Below are 14,464 nucleotides of genomic sequence, written 5' to 3' on the forward strand. Positions count from 1 at the left end.
CCATACTCAGGGGGAACGTGCAATGCGGGCACCTGGTTTGGACTCTCCACCGAGGTAGCCCCTACGGAAACGCCTAAACATCGACCCACACACTGATCAGACCACTCCATCAGAGCCCTCTCCTGCCACGAAATAGACGGGTTATGGGTACTCAACCAGGGCATGCCCAGCACCACCGGATACGCAGGCGAGTCGATCAGAAATAGCTGGATCATCTCCTGATGACCCCCCTGCGCACACATCCTAAGTGGCGCCGTGACCTCCCTGATCAAGCCCGATCCCAACGGACGGCTATCTAGGGCATGAACGGGGAAGGGGACGTCAACAGGAAGAAGGGGAATCCCTAAATCTAAACAAAATTTCCTATCAACAAAATTCCCAGCCGCGCCTGAATCTACCAGCGCCTTATGCTGGGAATGAGGTGCTACCTGTGGAAAACGCACAGGTATACAGAAGTGCGCAACAGAGAGCTCTGGGTGAGTGGGGCGCCTACTCACCTGGAAGGACTCCCCAGTGCGGGGCATGTCGTCTTCTCCCCTAGGAGGCCATCCCCAGCACCTAGCCGCGGTGTGTCCTCCCCGACCACAGTTGGTGCAGGAGATGGACCCCCTCATACTCCGACCCCTCCTCTCTCTAGTGCCAGCGCCCCCAAGCTCCATGGGGCTCGGCTCGGAGGCGCTGGAGGGTGAAATGGACGGACCTCCCTCGGGACGTCCGCGGGTAGCCAGCAGGGTGTCCAGCCTGATGGACATGTTGACTAACTGGTCGAAAGAGAGGCTGGTATCCCGACAGGCCAGCTCCCGACGGACGTCCTCACGTAGACTACAGCGGTAGTGATCGATGAGGGCCCGCTCATTCCACCCTGCATCCGCCGCTAGAGTACGGAATTCCAACGCGAACTCCTGGGCACTCCTCTTCCCCTGCCGGAGGCAGAACAGACGCTCCCCCGCCGCTTTCCCCTCCGGTGGATGGTCAAACACCGCCCTGAAGCGGCGGGAGAACTCAGCGTATGTGATGGTGGTAGCGTCTATCCTCCTCCACTCGGCGTTGGCCCATTCTAACGCCTTGCCGGAAAGGCAGGAGATAAGGGCGGACACGCTCTCGTGTCCCGAGGGCGCCGGGTGCACGGTGGCCAGGTAAAGCTCCACCTGGAGAAGGAAGCCCTGACACCCGGCAGCGGTCCCATCGTAGGCCCTCGGGAGCGAGAGTCGAATTCCTCTGGGTTCCGGAGCGGGAATGGGCTGACTTGCTGATGGTGATGTTAGGGAAGGTGGCGTTGGGGGTGTCCCTCGGGTCTCCCAGCGTTGGAGTGTGTTGATCACATCCTGCAGGGCGGTCCCGATCCGCAGGATCTGGTCATTCTGCTCCCGGACCCGATCCTCCAACGTCTCCTGTGCTGCTGCGGCTCCTGCTGATTCCATTCAGAATGGTGTGTGATTCTGTCAGTGTTTGCTGTAGGTGGGTGTGGTGTTGGAATCAGGCGCAGGACGCAGAAAATAAGTCCAAAAGACTTTAGTGAAGGCACAAACTAATACACGAGACAAAAGCCCTGAGGCGAGAAACTCCGCACGCAGGCGTAAAACAAAAGGGCGCACTAAACATGTGCGAGTATACTCTCCTTAACAGAGGAGAAAAGCTACAACGAGCAAACGGTATACTGTAGAGCAAATACACGACAGCGAAACAATCACACACAACACCTGACAAACACAACGAGAACTTATAGGACACTAATGACACTAAACGACAACAGGTGTACAATTCCAGACAAGACCAAACAAACATAGAAACATACAACGGTGGCAGCTAGTATTCCGGAGACGACGAACGCCGAAGCCTGCCCGAGCAAGGAAGAGAGGCAGCCTCGGCCGAAACCGTGACAATTTGTGTTTATTGAAAATATATTTCACAGCTGTTTAGATAGTATAATGATTCTCTACACTATACGTCGCTTGTTTTGTCATGTAAACTGAAATTAGGTGAACTACTCGAATTTTAGCAACCAGGAAATGGCGGAGAGATTTCTGCATATTGCACCTTTAATAGACCAAAAGAAACAGAGTTCCAAACCTCAGCTAATTTTCAGTTTTCTTCCTCCCCAACCAGACAGTCCTAGCAAAATTATTACTTGAGGGGGGGGGGGGGGTATTGTATTTAAAACAATCACAGTAAGGTACTTCATTGTTACCCAGATTTGATATTGAGATAAAAACAGCTGCATTGGAACGGCTGCAGGGAAGTGAAACAGTAGGCCCACTCTGGAATATAATCCCCTATGAAACCCCCAGGACAAATGAGTCAGGCATGCCCATTAGAGTTCACAATCCTGCCAGCTTTGCTGTTTAAATCCTGTTCAATGCCCTTCCCGAGCTGTCATATTCCACCATGCTAATTACCTCAACAAACACAGGGCCTCCCAGCCACACAGGTTAGCCATTGTACTTGTTTATAGAGTTGGCCTAACCACATCCAACATTTTCACTAGGGCTTTATGGGCTCAACAAAGGCAGAATATTAACTTTGAGAGAGGATGAATGACTCAGATTTACACAAAAGGATTAGGGGACACACCGAGTGCCTTTCGACAGATTATTAAAATAATGATGATGATTCTCTTTTTTTATCACTCAGCTGCCACAACTTGGCCCTAGATGTAGGGACTGTTTTGCAGTGTAATGCAGCACCCACAGTCATTCTCTCTTTTCTTTTTTTCTTTTTTTTTAACAAAGGTTTTACTTGCTTTGCCGTTTATAAAAAAAATTGTTGGGGGTTTACAGGTACAATATTCATGTCAATTTACACAATTAGTTTATACAACATGTACCCGTAAGCTGAGTAAGTACATACAGAGAAATTATCATATTGATCACACAGGATTTAGTAATAATAAAATTAGTATATAAAGAAAAGAGAAACAAAAGAAGTGGGCCTACACCCCCAACTCCCCATCCCATTCCCCCCAGCCCAACATGTCTCAATCCAACCCCCCGCATGGGAGAGAGTGGGGTGATTGCCATCTAAGAGCCAGCATAGTTTTTTTTTGCCGGCAGTGCCTCCTGCCAGTAGTAATCGTCTCTGATTGATTTGGAGATGGAACACATTGAATATTTACATTCATACTTCAAAATGATTTATTTTTTTACTTTGTCCCTGAAGCATTTAACTGCATGGCACTCCCACATCATTTGAAGGAATGTGCCTACCTGATTTAGGGGACACAGTGAGCAGTTCGGAGTTGAGGCCAATTTCACAGTAAGACTTTTCCTTGGTGTTAAAAACATTCTGTAAAAACACTTTAAATGTATAAGTTAATGTAGAAGGATTACTGTTATACTATTCCAGGTATTCCTTAAAGAGGTAGGGTTTCAAGTGTCTCCGGAAGGTGGTCAGTGACTCCGCTGTCCTGGCGTCGTGGGGGAACTTGTTCCACCATTAGGGTGCCAAACCAAAATAGCCGCCGAAATTGTCGCAACCCCTATTACTAGCCTGTTCAACCTCTCTTTCGTAACGTCTGAGATCCCCAGAGATTGGAAAGCTGCCGCGGTCATCCCCCTCTTCAAAGGGGGTGACAATCTAGATCCAAACTGTTACAGACCTATATCCATCCTGCCCTGCCTTTCGACATTTTTTGAAAGCCAAGTTAACAAACAGATCACCGACCATTTCGAATCCCAGCGTACCTTCTCCGCTATGCAATGCGGTTTCCGAGCTGGTCATGGGTGCACCTCAGCCACGCTCAAGGTCCTAAACGATATTATAACCGCGATCGATAATAGACAGTACTGTGCAGCCGTCTTCATCGACCTGGCCAAGGCTTTCGACTCTGTCAACCACCGCATTCTTATTGGCAGACTAAATAGCCTTGGTTTCTCAAATGACTGCCTCGCCTGGTTCACCAACTACTTCTCAGATATGCCATAGAGTTCAATGTGTCAAATCGGAGGGCCTGTTGTCTGGACCTATGGCAGTCTCTATGGGGTGCCACAGGGTTCAATTCTTGGGCCAACTCTTTTCTCTGTGTATATCAATGATGTCGCTCTTGCTGCTGGTGACTCTCAGATCCACCTCTACGCAGACGACACCATTTTGTATACATCTGGCCCTTCATTGGACACTGTGTTAACAAACCTCCAAACAAGCTTCAATGCCATACAACACTCCTTCCGTAGCCTCCAACTGCTCTTAAACACTAGTAAAACTAAATGCATGCTCTTCAATCGAACGCTGCTGGCACCCGCCCACCCGACTAGAATCATTACTCTCGACGGGTCTGACCTAGAGTATGTGGACAACTACAAATACCTAGGTGTCTGGTTAGACTGTAAACTCTCCTTCCAGACTCACAGTAAGCATCGCCAATCCAAAGTTAAATCTAGAATCGGCTTCCTATTTCGCAACAAAGCCTCCTTCACTCATGCTGCCAAATATGCCCTCGTAAAACTGACTATCCTACCGATCCTTGACTTTGGCGATGTCATTTACAAAATAGCCTCCAACACTCTACTCAGCAAATTGGATGTAGTCTATCACAGTGCCATCCGTTTTGTCACCAAAGCCCCATATACTACCCACCACTGTGACCTGTACGCTCTTGTTGGCTGGTCCTCACTACATATTCGCCCTCTATAAATCACTGCTAGGCAAATCTCCGCCTTATCTTAGCTCATTGGTCACCATAGCAACACCCACCCATAGTATGCGCTCCAGCAGGTATATCTCACTGGTCATCCCCAAAGCCAACACCTCCTTTGGCCGCCATTCCTTCCTGTTCTCTGCTGCTAATGACTGGAACAAACTGCAAAAATCTCTGAAGCTGGAGACTCTTATCTCCCTCACTAACTTTAAGCATCAGTTGTCAGAGCACCTTACCGATCACTGCACCTGTACACAGCCCTTCTGAAATTAGCCCACTCAACTACCTCATCCCCATATTGTTATTTATTTTGCTCATTTGCACCCTAGTATCTCTATTTGCACATCATCTCTTGCACATCTAGCATTCCAGTGTTAATACTAATTGTAATTATTTTGCACTATGGCCTATCTATTGCCTTACCTCCATAATTTGCTACATTTGCACACACTGTATATATATTTTCTGTGGTATTTTTGACTTTATGTTTTGTTTTACCTCTGTGTTGTTGTTTTTATCGCACTGCTTTGCTTTATCTTGGCCAAGTTGCAGTTGTAAATGAGAACTTGTTCTCAACTGGCTTACCTGGTTAAATAAAGGTTAAAGAAAAATTAAGAAAAATAAAATATAAATAACTTTGACTGGGCTGAGCGGGAACTGTGCTTCCGTAGAGATCAGTCCTTTAGGGAGCCCAGATAATTTACTTATAAATCATTGGATCGTTTGGTAGTTGGGTTTCCCAAGGGACTCCATAGGCCAGCATAGCTGACCTAAATTGTAAATATAGAAAAAAGGAGTTGCCAAAAATAAGCAGCATATTTTGGTCTTAAGGTATTTAAAAAATACATAATAATAATAAAGTAAAACAAAATAAGTAACCAATTCAGACATTTACAATTTTGATGACGAGTACGGGTGGATAATGAAGAAAAAAGAACGAACATGAAAACAAAAAGAAAATATGACAGATATGCAAGCCTAATGCCTAACAGTGAAAACTAGGATAGCTGTAGGATCCATATATTATTCATTGTTCATTAATTGGCATGGTATCCTCACTGTGTAAATGTCCTGGACCATAGGCAATATAATTATATCAAGTTCGATGCTCAGCAATAATAGTAATATTGTTCTTGTACTCAAACATGAGGGGTGTCCTCATTGTCTTTTGCTGACGACAGCGTCATAGCCATAGGCTTGGCTGCATGATTGTGCATGGATAGCATACCTGAATAATGAGCCAGTCATAGGGTTCCATTTGTCGGCTTGTCCCCTTGTGTGTTGGGTTTGATGTGCTTCTCGAAGAACACTTGAGCTTCCATCGCAGTGGAAAATGTTTGTGTTGTGTGCTGGAAAGTCAAGATGAGTTTTGCAGTGTGTTTGAAGCTGTATCTCAGGTTTAGATAGAGTAGCTGAGATCTCACTTCGTTGTAGGTCTCCCTCAATTTGAGCAATTCGGCACTCAGGTCTGGGTAGATGCTCATCCTCTTCCCTGCATAGCTCAGACCCCTGGATTCAGCTGCAAGTCGAACAATTCGCCACTTGACTTCAAAGCCGTGGATCCGTACAATCATACAGCGAGAGCCGTTGCGGAGTTGACCCGTGCTGTGCGCAATGTTAATTAATGGCATGGGACCCAGCTTCTCCTGCCCGAGCAGTTCATAGAAAAGATTGCCCTTGAAGGAACTTGGGTTGCCCGCTTCCACATCAGTTTCAAGTCCTGTGACCCGCACATTGAATTTACAGGAATTGTTTTCTAATGATTACGTTTTCTCTTTTTGGAGTTTGATTATCCCTTACAATTTAGCTTGCGCTGGTCATAGAGTCGCAGGTCTGTCATATTGGATGTCTACATAGCTATTTAGAATTGTTTTAAGAAGGTCATACCAAGGATCATTTTGCTATTTGATTTAGAATTTTAAGACCCCTTGAAGTAAACAAAAATAGCCTTACTGCTATTAGCCAATACAAACACATTGAGCAACAGATTCACTACATGGAACAACAGATTTTCCCCCAAAAAAACAAAAGGAAGTTTGTGCTAAAGTGTCTGTCCTATATCTGAGTGAAATAAGAAAGATCAGGAAACATTTGTTATTTTTTTTGTACATGTATTTAACCCCTTATCTTTGGCACTAAACAGTCTCAATATACAGTGGGTAAAAAAATTATTTAGTCAGCCACCAATTGTGCAAGTTCTCCCACTTAAAAAGATGAGAGAGGCCTGTAATGTTCATCATAGGTACACGTCAACTATGACAGACAAAATGAGAAAAAATTATCCAGAAAATCACATTGTAGGATTTTTAATGAATTTATTTGCAGATTATGGTGGAAAATAAGTATTTGGTCAACTACAAACAAGCAAGATTTCTGGCTCTCACAGACCTGTAACTTCTTCTTTAAGAGGCTCCTCTGTCCTCCACTCGTTACCTGTATTAATGGCACCTGTTTGAACTTGTTATCAGTATAAAAGACACCTGTCCACAACCTCAAACAGTCACACTCCAAACTCCACTATGGCCAAGACCAAAGAGCTGTCAAAGGACACCAGAAACAAAATTGTAGACCTGCACCAGGCTGGGAAGATGGAATCTGCAATAGGTAAGCAGCTTGGTTTGAAGAAATCAACTGTGGGAGCAATTATTAGGAAATGGAAGACATACAAGACCACTGATAATCTCCCTCGATCTGGGGCTCCACGCAAGATCTCACCCCGTGGGGTCAAAATGATCACAAGAACGGTGAGCAAAAATCCCAGAACCACACGGGGGGACCTAGTGAATGACCTGCAGAGAGCTGGAACCAAAGTAACAAAGCCTACCATCAGTAACACACTACGCCGCCAGGGACTCAAATCCTGCAGTGCCAGACGTGTCCCCCTGCTTACGCCAGTACATGTCCAGGCCCGTCTCAAGTTTGCTAGAGTGCATTTGGATGATCCAGAAGAGTATTGGGAGAATGTCATATTGTCAGAAAATATAACTTTTTGGTAAAACCTCAACTCGTCGTGTTTGGAGGACAAAGAATGCTGAGTTGCATCCAAAGAACACCATACCTACTGTGAAGCATGGGGGAGGAAACATCATGCTTTGGGGCTGTTTTTCTGCAAAGGGACCAGGACGACTGATCCGTGTAAAGGAAATAATGAATGGGGCCATGTATCATGAGATTTTGAATGAAAACCTCCTTCCATCAGCAAGGGCATTGAAGATGAAACGTGGCTGGGTCTTTCAGCATGACAATGATCCCAAACACACCTCCCGGGCAACGAAGGAGTGGCTTCGTAAGAAGCATGTCAAGGTCCTGGAGTGGCCTAGCCAGTCTCCAGATCTCAACCCCATAGAAAATCTTTGGAGGGAGTTGAAAGTCCGTGTAGCCCAGCGACAGCCCCAAAACATCACTGCTCTAGAGGAGATCTGCATGGAGGAATGGGCCAAAATACCAGCAACAGTGTGTGAAAACCTTGTGAAGACTTACAGAAAACGTTTGACCTGTGTCATTGCCAACAAAGGGTATATAACAAAGTATTGAGAAACTTTTGTTATTGACCAAATACTTATTTTCCACCATAATTTGCAAATAAATTCATAAAAAATCCTACAATGTGATTTTCTGGATTTTTTTTCCTCATTTTGTCTGTCATAGTTGACGTGTACCTATGATTAAAATTACAGGCCTCTCTCATCTTTTTAAGTGGGAGAACTTGCACAATTGGTGGCTGACTAAATACTTTTTTTCCCCAATGTATACTTCCATTCATTTTTCAGCTGGTACCGAGGGACCTTCAGACGAGTCTTGTGAGGCCTGTGGGCGTCCTAGAGCAAAACTGACATATACGTCTTCATGAGAGTCTCACCTTTCCACAGATTGGTCATATTAGTGTGTAGCCCAAACTGATCAGACGCTACAGACAGAAGTTGACAGATTGGCTGTACTTACTTCAGACGAGTCCCAATATGCTTGTGGGGGTCGTGTTCATGAGAGTCTCATCTTTCCATAGAGGGGTCATAATAGTTTTGTAGGCCAAACCGTTCGAACGCTACAGACGATTTTGTGAGAAGACTGATTTTCAGGATGTCTCATGGTCTGACAAACACTGCTCTAACTCTGTCGCCTTTCACCACAAATGCGGAAGTGAAACATAGGCAGATGCGGTAGATTGAGACGCATCCAATGCAAAAAAAAACAGATATCTCAAGCTTAAACTGACAGATTTTTATGTGGATGTTTTAATTATGCTAATTATATTTCCGCAGGGACACGGACATCAACTTTAGGGGGTTGTAATAAGATGTTTAGTATTGACAAGTTTTAGGAAATAAGTCAGTTAATTCATAGTAATTTGCAAAAGAAAGCCACGAAAAGGCCAAGCATTTCAATGCATGCCACCGGAGTAATTGTCTGTGCATGATGTGCTATCTGATGGAATTTGGCTATTGTCTCTTGTCTTTTCTGAAATAACCCTCGTAGCCATGAATCATACCTTATATTGGAATGTGTAGGAAATAAACAAAGACAACTAGAACATTTCCTGAAGTAAATGTGTGTGCTTGCTAGTTTTGAAGTATTTATGATTGTGAAATACATTAGTAGTGGTAGTAGTGGTAGTGATGGCAATAATCATTGTAGTAGTAGTAATGGTAGTAATAGGGTTTTCATAGGCTATGGGTTAGTTATAGTGACCTATTTTGGGGTGGTTTGTAGGTGTGGAGTTATTATTGTGGTTTATAGTGGGCTAGTATAGTAAGCTAGAGTGAATATTATAGCATCATAAGCCATAGAATGTGTTTTTCAAGCTCTCATAATGATTTAGTTTGAACATTCTGAATGTTTTGTGCAGTTATTTCAGTTTAGAATGTTGAAGCCTGCATTCCACCATTGAAATTAATGAGGATACAACAGCATTATAGTTTATGAAGTATGAATGGTAGAAAAAAACTGTTAAAACCATCTAAGTTGAGTCAGTCTGTACATGTCAACGATGATTTTATGTTTGTAGCTTTAACGGTTCAAGAGCAGTGGCAAATCCAAAAAAATCCCTTTGTAACCTATGGAGCGTTTATGCACATTTTAAATGGATTTAATTCAAAAGGTATATATGGTGTCAAAAATATGTGTACGAGCAACGTATTCCAGACCAGTCTGCCTGCTTTGAAGTTTGAATGGCATTTCTAGCTTTAACGGTTGAAAACTACAGTACTTAAGCTGGACATTTTTACCATTCAAGTCTATAGCCACGGAAATACATTGGGATTAATGCAAATGTATCTGTAGTGTGAAAGTATAAGTAGTATCAAAATGTTTTATTCATTCAACGGTACCATTGCCAGGCTGCACGTATAAAAGTTGTTTTGGTGTTGGTAGCTTTTAAGGTTTTGGCACTACAGGTGGCGGAGCAAAGCAAATAAGAAGTATGAATAATTTCATAGTTGTTCAGCAAGCACATCTAATGAGAAAGTCACACAACACTGTATATAATGTTTTCTAAAAGTATTCACACCCCTTGACTTTTTCCACATTATGATGTATTACAAAGTGTGATTAAAACTGATTTAATTGTCATTTTTCTGTCAACGATCTACACAAAATACCCTGTAATGAAGAAAAAAAAACGAATATAACGCGATTAGATAAGTATTCGATCCCCTGAGTCAATACATGTTAGAATTACCTTTCACAGTGATTTCACCTGTAGTGCCCCAAAAAAATAATAAAAATAAATAAATAAAAAATGATTATAAAAAATATAAAATACAAATAACATATTGTAAAGTGGTTATCCCACTGGCTATAAGGTGAATGCACCAATTTGTAAGTCGCTCTGGATAAGAGCGTCTGCTAAATGACGTAAATGTAAATGTAAATGATTACAGCTGTGAGTGTTTCTGGGTAAGTCTCTAAGAACTTTGCACACCTGGATTGTAGAATATTTGCGCCTTGTTCTTAAAAAATGTGTCAAGCTCTGTCAAGTTGGTTGTTGATCATTGCTAGAAAGCCATTTGACAGTCTTGCCATAGATTTTCAAGCCGATTTCAGTCAAAAATGTAAGTAGGACACTCAGGAACATTACATTCCAGTGTACAGTATGTTTGGCCTTATGTTTTGAGTTATTATCCTGCTGAAAGGTGAACTTGTCTCCCAGTGTCTGTTGGAAAGCAGACTGAACCAGGTTTTCCTCTAGGAATTTGCCTGTGCTTAGCTCTAATCCGTTTATTTTTATCCTAAAAACTCCCATGTCCTTGCTGATGATGCATCCACCACCATTCTTGAAAATATAAAGCACAGAACTCAGTGATATGTTTTGTTGGATTTTCCCCAAACATAACAAGTTCATTTCTTTCCCATATTTATTGCAGTATTACTTTAGAGCCTTTTTGCCAACAGGATGCATGTTTTGGAATATGTTTTATTCTGTACAGGCTTCTTTCTTTTCACTTTGTAATTTATGTTAGTATTGTGGACTAACTACAATGTTGTTGATCCATCCTCAGTTATCTCCTATCACAGCCATTAAACTCTGTAAGTGTAACTAAAATCACCATTGGCCTCATGGTGAAATCCCTGAGAGATTTCCTTACTCTCTGGCAACTGATTTAGGAAGGGCCCCTGTATATTTGTCGTAACTGGATGTATTGATACACCATCCAAAGTGTAAAATTAATAACTGCACCATGCTCAAAGGGATGTTCAATGTTTGCTTTTTTTGACCCATCTACCAATAGGTGCCCTTCTTTGTGAACCATAGGAAAACCTCCCTGTTCTTTATGGCTGAATCTGTGTTTGAAATTTGAATCTATGCTGCTCGATTTAGGGACCTAACAGATAATTGCATGTGTGGGGTACAGAGATGGGGTAGTCATTTAAAAATCATGTTAAACACTATTATTGCACAAAGAGTGCAAGTTATTATGTGTCTTGTTAAGCACATTTTTTACTCCTAAACTTATTTATTTGCCATAACAAAAGGGTTGAATACTTATTGACTCATTTGGGTTTTTCTACATTTCTAAAAACATAATTCCACTTTGACATTATGGGGTATTGTGTGTAGATCAGTGACCCAAAATCTCAATTTAATACATTTTAAATTCAGGCTGTAACAACAAAATATGTAAAACGTCAAGGGGTGTGAATACTTTCTGTAGGCACCATAGATACTCAGCAAAGATACATTAGTACTTTTATAAAAACATCAACATAAACATTCAAATGAATCACAGTGTAAAGAATGAGCTTTCCATTGGTGGGAAGTTGATTGCTGATGGTGATTTTAACCACATTCAGTCGTTCTATTTCTGCCTCTTTTCCCAGTTATACAGTTGGAGGAAAAAATGTGACCAGAGTTGCGTGAAAGAGCTGCAGTGGGGCGCACTGAAAATCTCCTAGGCTGATAGTGGAGGGTGAGTCAGAGCAAGGACTGCAATACACACACAGATAAGCGTGCACACATACACACAAACACACTAACAAATGTCACCACAAAAGACAAACACTTGCTGCAGACTGTAGGCCCATAGCCCTTCCATCCATACAGTTGGTATGATGTGACCATTCAGGGGTTGAATAGTAATAGTTTCACAAATTGTCCACTTACTCTGTACCTCAAGCCTTGTGGCCTTGCCCCAGCCTCACCCAGCATTTAATGTGACCATCAGGCCGTGCACATCTGCATAAGTTCCACATTAACAAAAAATAAGCTTTCAATCACTGAATTATTTGCCTGACTCATAAAACATTCAACATGAATATCATGTATGAATGAAATGCTGGAAATCTGGTTTATTAGGACGAAATAATCCTTGAAATATAATGAATAATTTATGTTATGTATATACAGTGAGGGAAAAAAGTATTTGATCCCCTGTTGATTTTGTACGTTTGCCCACTGACAAAGAAATGATCAGTCTATAATTTTAATGGTAGGTTTATTTGAACAGTGAGAGACAGAATAACAACAACAAAATCCAGAAAAAACGCATGTCAAAAATGTTATAAATTGATTTGCATTTTAATGAGGGAAATAAGTATTTGACCCCCTCTCAATCAGAAAGATTTCTGGCTCCCAGGTGTCTTTTATACAGGTAACGAGCTGAGATTAGGAGCACACTCTTAAAGGGAGTGCTCCTAATCTCAGTTTGTTACCTGTATAAAAGACACCTGTCCACAGAAGCAATCAATCAATCAGATTCCAAACTCTCCACCATGGCCAAGACCAAAGAGCTCTCCGAGGTTGACAGGGACAAGATTGTAGACCTACACAAGGCTGGAATGGGCTACAAGACCATCGCCAAGCTGCTTGGTGAGAAGGTGACAACAGTTGGTGCGATTATTCGCAAATGGAAGAAACACAAAAGAACTGTCAATCTCCCTCGGCCTGGGGCTCCATGCAAGATCTCACCTCGTGGAGTTGCAATGATCATGAGAACGTGAGGAATCAGCCCAGAACTACAGGGAGGATCTTGTCAATGATCTCAAGGCAGCTGGGACCATAGTCACCAAGAAAACAATTGGTAACACACTACGCCGTGAACGACTGAAATCCTGCAGTGCCTGCAAGGTCCCCCTGCTTAAGAAAGCACATATACAGGGCCGTCTGAAGTATTGCCAATGAACATCTGAATGATTCAGAGGAGAACTGGGTGAAAGTGTTGTGGTCAGATGAGTCCAAAATCAAGCTCTTTGCCATCAACTCAACTCGCCGTGTTTGGAGGAGGAGGAATGCTGCATATAACCTCAAGAACACCATTTCCACCGTCAAACATGGATGTGGAAAAATTATGCTTTGGGGGTGTTTTTCTGCTAAGGGGACAGGACAACTTCACCGCATCAAAGGGACGATGGACGGGCCATGTACTGTCAAATCTTGGGTGAGAACCTCCTTCCCTCAGCCAGGGCATTGAAAATGGGTCGTGGATTGGTATTCCAGCATGACAATGACCCAAAACACACGGCCAAGGCAACAAAGGAGTGGCTCAAAAAGAAGCACATTAAGGTCCTGGAGTTGCCTAGCCAGTCTCCAGACCTTAATCCCATAGAAAATCTGTGGAGGGAGCTGAAGGTTCGAGTTGCCAAACGTCAGCCTCAAAACCTTAATGACTTGGAGAAGATCTGCAAAGAGGAGTGGAACAAAATCCCTCCTGAGATGTGTGCAAACCTGGTGGCCAACTACAAGAAACGTCTGACCTCTGTGATTGCCAACAAGGGTTTTGCCACCAAGTACTAAGTCATGTTTTGCAGAGGGGTCCAATACTTATTTCCCTCATTAAAATGCAAATCAATTAATAAAATGTTTGACATGTGTTTTTCTGGATTTTTTTGTTGTTATTCTGTCTCTCACTGTTCAAATAAACCTACCATTAAAATGAAAGACTGATCATGTCTTTGTCCATGGGCAAATGTACAAAATCAGCAGGGGATCAAATACTTTTTTCCCTCACTGTATATACACAACCAATCAAAAGTTTGGACACACCTACTCATTCAAGGGTTCATTATTTTTTATTATTTTTTACATTGTAGAATAATAGTGAAGACATCAAAACTATGAAATAACACATATGGAATCATGTAGTAACCAAAAAAGTATTCAACAAATCAAAATATATTTTATATATGAGATTCTTCAAATAGCCACCCTTTGACTTGATGACAGCTTTGCACACTCTTGGCATTGTCTCAACCAGCTTCATGAGGTAGTTACCTTGAATGCATTTTAATTAACCAATTAAGACCAATTCCATATTATGGCAAGAACAGCTCAAATAAGCAAAGAGAAACAACAGTCCATCATTACTTTAAGACATGAAGGTCAGTCAATACAGAACATTT

This window comes from Coregonus lavaretus, assembly GCF_964263955.1.
Source record: "Coregonus lavaretus genome assembly, chromosome: 11".
Classification (NCBI taxonomy): Eukaryota; Metazoa; Chordata; class Actinopteri; order Salmoniformes; family Salmonidae; genus Coregonus; species Coregonus lavaretus.